Genomic DNA, 8,521 nt, shown 5'->3' with positions numbered 1-8,521 from the left:
GGAACGTAGAACTTAGAGAATCAAAATGAAACAGATTTTGACGTGGAATTAAGTTACGATAAGTTTCGGCTATTCTATTATAAGCAACACCCATTTAACAGAATTTTTAAGAGAGAGCCGTAAGTTACGTTAAGTTGCCATAATCAGACCATAAGTCCTCTCTTGCCGGTAGGTAACAGCATTGCTGATCTTTGCCAACGCAACGGAAAACGCTGAATTTTCGACGAAACTTTTGAACTCTCTCTTGGCAAGAAGATAAAGGCACCAAACAAAAAAAACAATAAAGTTAAAATCAGCAAAGAAAACAAGAACACAAAATAAACAGTCTGTCCAACTCGATGCGCAAATAGCAATCAACAAAAATTACTACAATCACCAATTGGCATTTAGGCGACCGAGGAGGCGTGCAGAGGAGGTGCAAGGAGGGAAAAGCAACTAAGAAGGAGGGAAAAGCAAAAAGGGCAACGTAATAGAAGTCGAAAATTTCGCGCTAATTAGAAGCCTGCTGATGACAAGGCGGATGGACGGGCTACTCGGTTCCAGTTGCGAAGTTCAAGCAGCTTTCAACTGGCAACTATTTCTATGTATGTATGTATGTACGTATTTACGATTGTAGCAGTGAGGCTGCTAATTAAAGTGCTGCCTGTGCAGTCAGCGTGACGCCACGCCCACTTGCCACCCCTCTTTGAGGCGCGCGAAGATAACAATTAGTTGCATCATTAGTTCCAATCAGTTGCGTTCGCGCCAGCTAAAGATAGCCAACTTGGTCAGACGACAATAGTAATATGTATGTAGGTATGTAAGTAGGAGCAACAACAGCTACAATGCAAACTATTTAAGTATAATAAGCAAAAACAACAACAACAATATTGTAAATAGTAGTCGCCAAGCATGGTGACGCTGTGTCACTGTTGCTTTATTCGCCAGTGTTTTTTTTATTTCAGCGTTTCAGTGCCAAATCTAAAGGCAGCTTCCGAGCTGCTACTGCTGTTGTACAAAATTCCAATTGTTCCATGAAAAAGAAAATTATGTAAAAAAAATACTTTGGAAAGGAGGAAAAGTTATCGCGCGCAAAGGGTTAAATGAAATTTCGCGCGTAATTTAGTCAAGTTGTTGGCTGTTTCCGCTTGTCCAAGCGACACTTTAGCATAAGTGTCCTTTTGGCAAGGACACTTACTCTAGCTATTGCTTTTCGCTTCTTTTACTGCATTGTTTAGCACTGATGCAGCTGTTTATATGAGCTCATAAAAATTATAACAACACTTTGCTTCGCAAATGAACTTTATTTAGGTAAATACTTATTTAATTTAAGCAAGTTCTGGCATTCACGGCACATCAGTGTGTTTTTGTAAGAGGTCTCTCGCTATGGCAGGCAACAGAGAGGACGGCGCTGTCCTTGGAAGGGTGCCAAGCTGGTGACCGTGGACAAAGCGGATCTTCCTCTTCATCCGCTTGCTCGGCTATGGATCCCTACAGAACTTTCCTCTCCAGCGGATATCGGGGAAATATTTAGGTACTGAAACCCATCCCTCATGACGCATAACTAGAGGGTTATCTAGCTGGAGTGGAACGAGGAGTCCTGTCGGCAAGCGCTGGTACTGCTCAATGCAGAGTCCCACGGTGCTATTAGCGATACCAAGGGGGTCATAAGCTGTGGCTTCCAGAGACCGGAGGCTGGAGAACTCTGGCTAATATCCCCTATATGCCGCACGATGACGAGGTGGATCCACCTGCAACACTGCTGAGGAACGCTATAGCCGAAGTCAAGCGAAGGAAAGCTGGTATGGTTATAGAGTCCGATGCGAATTCAAGGCACTCAGTTTGGGAAGCTCGGACACAAACTCGCGTGGTGAGTCACTTTTTGAGTTTATCCTAAGTGGAGACTTATTTATTTGTAACAGGGGGAATTCCCCTACGTTATAAACTGCCGCCAGGGAAGAGGTTATTGACCTTACGTTGGCTTCATCTGAGACAACACCTTTGATCTCGGATTGGAGGGTTCTGAGCGAACACTCCTCTTCGGATCACAGTTCTATAGTTAGTTGAAAGCCGAGGCAGGACACTGGACTATGAATAGCGAGGAGTCACTTAGCTTGCTCCTGGATACTCACTTTCCTTCCAATCCTTCTCCGGAGAAAATTTCCTTAAAGGAAGTGCGTGGAGACTGCGCTGCTTTTTCTGACCTTCTGGAAAAAAGAATTATCGAAATCGGTTGTCGTGGTCCAAAGTTATGCGGTAACATACATAAAAAAAATAAAAAATTAAAAAATATTCCGACGAACTGATAACCTCCTCCTTTTTTGGAAGTCGGTTAAAAACTCAAAGAAAATAATAAAAGAGCATACAAAGAAATACGAAAACAAAGACAGAAACGAAGGCAAAGACAAATGTAAAGGCGAGTACGCAACGAATTCAATAGAAATTAACAGAAAGAAATTTCTCTTTAGCAGGAAATGGAGTACAATTTTTATCCTATTTGTCTTATTCGGCACTACAATGGTTTAGTTGAATAGGTTGATATCCAATTGTTCCTCTCCTTTACCAAGTTATGCCAGTTATCGTAGATCGGCATCCTTAATGTCGATTTACACCCATAGATTACGAGTAAGAATAGTTTTAAAGGAGCGTCATTATAAACTATGGCCAAGTCATCATCATAATCTCGTACAGTTTGTCATCGCATCTTCTTCCGTACCTGACGTCCACAAGAAAAGGGCTTCAGATTTTGCAGATAATTATTCTCTCCAATGCCCTAAAGTTGGAGTTTGGCGAGAGAGGTTTCCACGGTCCAAAAAATGTTCATAGTATCCTCGGTACGATTAGCATTTTCTCGATGTATAAACGATTTTATAATAACTTAATTAAACTTAACGAGTTTAAGTTAACAAGTAATTTTTAAGCAAAAAATACAGCCGACTTCAATGCCAACATACAAATTTAGGAGTACCGTTAATTTCTTCATGACATAATGATCGGAACTAAACCAAATTAGTATGGAACCACCCTTGAGGTACCACCCTTCCGATAAAAAAGAACGGTCGAAATCGCGTGGTCCAAATTTATCCGGTAACATACCAAAAAAAATATTCCGATGAATTGATAACTTTCCTCCGTTTCTGAAGTCGGTTAAAAATAGAGAAAACACACATTTGCTTCAAGATTGTCCTAATCCAAAAAATCAAAAAACCCGAGAAAAATAGCTTTAAAGTTTTGAATTTACATACTTAGCGTCACCTGAAATGCAAAAGGACTTAACAACATTGGAACTGAAATGTAAAAAGTCAATTTTGAATTTCTTATTCGTTACGTCTTTTTGCGTTTCAGGTGACGATATACATATGTACGTACTCACATATGTTAGTATGTATGTAGTAAAAATTAATACATATTATTTTGTTGTAGTAAGCTATTGGTAATCGGTACAACTATGAAATTTTTACACAATATATAAGAACAGGTAGCGGTCATTTATGCATATTTAACGCGTTTTTTTTAATCACGACACTCTTGCAGCAAATGTGTAAAATATACGAAATTTTATTTTTTCGTCATTATTGGGATAATTTAGCTGGGAAGTCACTTTCATTATTGATCATATATTTACTTTCCCCAACTAAGTAAATACATATGTATTTAAGCTTAGAAGAATATCGAATGTTGCATTACACAACTAATACGCACTAAATGCTTGCAAAACAAAATAACTGAACACCCAAATAAAAGCATTGAGTATTTATGCTTCGTTAACCGCAAAATCGCTCCAATCCTAAAAGTTAAATATTTGCATACGCAGGAAAAGAATGCGTAAACAGTTTGCACACGCACACTGAGTGGCGCATATACATACATAAGCTCACATACATACTAGAGTATGGGTAAAAATTTCGAAAAACGCCCACGCATTCTAAGCCGCCGAAAAAAAGGCAATCGGTAGATGGCATTGCCCATCGGCAATTGGATACCTACCACAACGACGCCACTTATTGTTGTTGGCCTAAAACAACACAACGCGCCAACATTTATGTACATACATATTTACTATGTACAACTAGTTTACAAGGATATCCCAAACAACAACAATGCAGCGTCAAAAAGCAGACAAATTAGAAAAACAAAATTTTTTGTTTTGTTTTTTTGCGACAGGGAAAGTCCTTTAAATGTTTACCCAGTACGCTCGCATAACTGCAAATAGAAACAGAATATATCTATGAATGTTGTTTTTGTATTTTTTTATTCAACTTGCCGTTTTTGTTGTTTTTAGTACTCGCCGCCGCTTGTGGTATGTGAAATATCATGCGAGACAACACCTAAAATAACAAATCATAACACTGCGTAATGAAGGCAAACAAAACGCTTAAGGACGTTCACCGTACGCACGCACCCGCAGCCGAGTGAGTCTGTGTTGATGCTAATACTTACGCATACAAGTACATTTGTACATACATATTTACAAACCTATAGGACAATATTAGTCTTTGTTTTTCTTACATTTTCACTATTGTTTGTGTTTTGTCTAAAACTGACGAAGGTCGTTTAAGGATACTCGTACAAGCTGGTGGCTTCGGAAGTACAACAAGCAGGCTAGCGGAAGTAGAATCAAGCAGAGAAACGCTTATAAAATTAGAAATTGAAATTGAGAAAAACTTCACTTTGTGGGACGGAGGAGAAGAGGAACTATGCGGAACATGTGCGTTGAATTTTATAGTTTCAGCACTGAAGGATATTTAAGTCGGGCGTCAGCACGCGAGCAGATGCCTGGCCGGATGTTTATTCAGATGCGTACTAGCGGAAATAAGTCACTCTAATGAGTGGTGCTTTTCAGGAGAGAATAATTTTTAACTTTTTTGAAAATTTTAAACAATTTCAGTTTTTAATACTCTGCTAAATACCATTCCAGGACACAATTGGAAACAGGTCATTTTTAAGCAAAAAAAAAACAAAACCGATTTAAATTCTCATATAAAATTTAGAGATTACCGTTAATTTCTTCATTATTCAATAATTGGATCTAACCCAAATTAGTGTGGGACCATTACTGAGGTACCAACTTTTCGTTTCAAAAATATAGAAAATGATTAACGTGGTCCAAAGTTATGCGGTAACATACATAAAAAAAATATTCCGACTAATTGATAACCTCATCCTTTTTTGAAGTCGGTTAAAAATTATAGTATGCTGTTTAGATTTTATTCTGTTAAAAAATAAGTGAACTGCATACACACACACATACATATGTATGTATGTATTTGGAAATCAAAAATATGTTTGTTGAAAAATAGCTTGAAGATGGATTCCTTTAGGCTCAGAGTATGTTTTATATAGTTAGTCTGTTTACTAGCCAAGTTGAGCTTTATCCTTTAAATATTTTCCGGGGACTTATAAAAGGACTTTTTCGTGAGATTGCTTGTCCTCCGATCTTTTTAAAATTCTTACTTGTCATAGTTTTCTGCAGAAGGAGGAAACCAGAGTGAGGTTAAGGAGCTTCTTTTTGGCAGCAACTATTAATTATTACTAGTATCACCGCGTTGTCGAAATTCGACCACCTCCCTTTTTCATACACTTTCACTTTGTTTGTGGCGCTTTTTAGGTCCATGACCACCTATTGATCGTCCACGTCACTAATAGTATTAGGCTGAGTGATATCTTTTCCGTTAAATAATTTTATAATTCATAGGAGCAGTATGGATGAATCGATTTGTATGAGATTTCGTTAGAGTATTATTATATCGATATGGCTCTTCTCAGGCAGACGATTATATAAAAAGTATATTCCTGAAAAGTATTATCTGAACAGTACTGTACCACATACAGATCAACATATCGCTAAATTAGCAAAGTCACGCTAATAAGCAGGCATATAAATAGAAGTATGTATTAACTAGGTACTTAGGTATGTATTAACTAGGCACTTACATCGAGTAAATAAATAATTAAAATTAACAATGGCGTCAAAGACCAAGCGTAAATAATAAAAGTAGAAATATAATATTCGCAATATTAGCTTACTAAAAAAAAAGTAAAACATATGTAATGACGTAGCACTCTTAAAATGTGTAAATAAACAAACTGATTAGTCTCACTTTGGGTTGGCATGTAAATGAGATTACAAGCTCTCCGCTGATATATCAATATAAATTGAGTAATCATTCCAATCAAAGTAAGTAAATATTTTCTTTTTCTTGTATTATGTATGCATGTATGTATGTATTAGTAATTGTTATACAAATGCTGAGATACCGTAAAATTATGAAGCTTTGCTCTTCCTTTCTCCTTAGTAAAGGTTTTTTAATCAAGAATGCATTTGAAAAGATTTTTGATGAGCTCGTTTTTTCAACTAAGCTCTAAGGCATTTTTTAAAGAGGCTTGATGGGAATACATGTTACAGGACATTTTCTATCTAAACTAAATCCCCACACTTAAGCGGTCGATTATTGGAATGAACATAAATTCATATCTTTATTGAAACTACATATAAATAGAAAATCGAACGGAGATTATAACATCATCTTTCGAGGCGCTATTACATGAATTTGTTTACCTGCCTGCGAACTTATCAAAATTTCAATACAATTCCTTTCTAGGAAAACTGTAATCTATTGTACATTCGTAATGAAATCACAAAGTTTTACGTTTAACCCTCGAATGCCCAACAACTTTTTACACGGTCAACGGCCGATAAGATCCCCCGGGACCTTCCTTGAAAGCATGACGTGTGATACATGTAACAGGTCTATTCTGCGCTGCAGCTGCCAGCCGATCATCTGCTCGAGTATTTTGTAGACACGGATGTGCAACGCACCGCTGACACAATTTATCGGGAGTCTGTGGCTGTCGCAGAAATTTGATGAAATTGGGCTTACAAAAGGACGAAATTTTAGTTATTTACTCAATGACCAATACGAATACAACACCTCTTTTCATAGGCAGTTTGCTAATGGATGCAGGGGTAATCGTATTCGGGACAAATCTAGAGACAGAACACATCGATCACACTTTGAGAGTGTTGCGGCCTAACGCAATTTTCTATGAATAGGCATACGCAACCCAGATTTCCAGCTCATTGAAGCTACCTTCTGTTCGTTATCAGCTATCCTTGTATGGCACAAAAGTGCCCAACTATAGCAGTGAACTCTTACTGGCTGCGAGCGAGGCAGAGTTGGCACAGTTTCAGTCTGTAGAGGCGGCTGATCCACAATGCGAAACCGCTTTATTTGTGCAAACATCCGGATCGATAGGCGTGCCGAAAGTGGTAGATGTCTCGCACTTGCTACTCTTGCATGGCGTCATCAACTTGTTCTGTCAAACTGACACTCCTCCACTGACGCGGTACTGTGCAGTGATGCTGCTATCGCTGCTGTTCGGTCCAAAGCGTATTTGCGCAAGATTCCAAGTAGTCCGTACGGCAGATAAATCATTCGAAGAGGTCAAGTAGCCCATGGCTTTTTCGCACCGCAAATATTTCACGATATACTCGATTCTGTGGAGGAAAGTGATAAAAAGTCACTGAACACACTGGGCTGCAGCTTCAAATACTGGACGATGACATGCGACCGTTGGGTTCAAATCTACCACTATACTATTTAGGCCTTACCTCAAAATTGATAACAGCGGTTATTTACTTTGAAGATGGATTTTTTCTGAACGGCGACTATGGGTTTGTGGATGAGCAGCGAAGGTTGCATGTAGAATCGAGGTACAAGGACCTCATCCGCGCCAAGGATGTCATTGTAAATAAGGTATCGTATAGAAGATTTCGACAATTTAACAGCTTCCTTTCCACAGATTTACCTGGTGTGGCGATGGCTCCTCTTGTGGGTTACAAAAAATCCGCCGAGAATGCGGCAGATGTCGGCGCATTATTTGTGATATTTCAGGGTTCCGCGGCCGCTTTGGCTCCAGATTTATTTCGTCATAAAATACGCGAAGTTTTAGAACCGAATCTTAGAAAAATAAATTTAGTTTCAAAGATATCGCTAACTAGCTGTGGAAAAGTGGATCGTGCTACGACAACAAGCAAGTTCAATGATTTGTTAGGATTAGATGAGAATTGAAAAATACATAATTTTTGTAGTATTTTTCGGTTTTATAATTAAATGTAGCTGAGAATATTTCTAAAAATAATAATTAAACTTTCGATTAATTTTCAGTGTTCGATAGCTGGGCGTGGAAGCTAACCCTAAAGAAAACTGGGTCAACTTAATTCTTCAATCATAAAATTTCCAGTGAAAGCGTTTGTCCCACTTTGCAGATTTTGGTCAGAGATTATTGATTTTCCATTATATATAGTTGACTATAGCTTACAGATGACAGATTATATAAATTATTGATACACATTAAGACATTTGATTATTTGCCTTTTTTCGAAACCCGGTTTTTGAGATATTCGAAAAAAGGCAATTTTAAAAAACCATTCCCCGTTTTCCAATTTAGAGAATACCAGGTAAACCGGTTTTATTTCACATATTTTCTCTACAGTAAAAATTACTGCTAGTCAGAAATCATTACTAGTTAACAATATGAC

General features: G+C 37.9%; 1 pseudogene; it reads left to right on the top strand.

The window, feature by feature from the left end:
• Positions 1 to 1,702: 1,702 nt before the first annotated feature.
• Positions 1,703 to 8,051, top strand: LOC118734410 (annotated as a pseudogene).
• Positions 8,052 to 8,521: the final 470 nt, after the last annotated feature.

Source organism: Rhagoletis pomonella, unplaced genomic scaffold (assembly GCF_013731165.1).
Source record: "Rhagoletis pomonella isolate Grant_MI unplaced genomic scaffold, Rhpom_1.0 Rhpom_scaffold_00002, whole genome shotgun sequence".
Taxonomy (NCBI): Eukaryota; Metazoa; Arthropoda; class Insecta; order Diptera; family Tephritidae; genus Rhagoletis; species Rhagoletis pomonella.
This window is presented reverse-complemented; position numbering and strand designations above follow the sequence as displayed.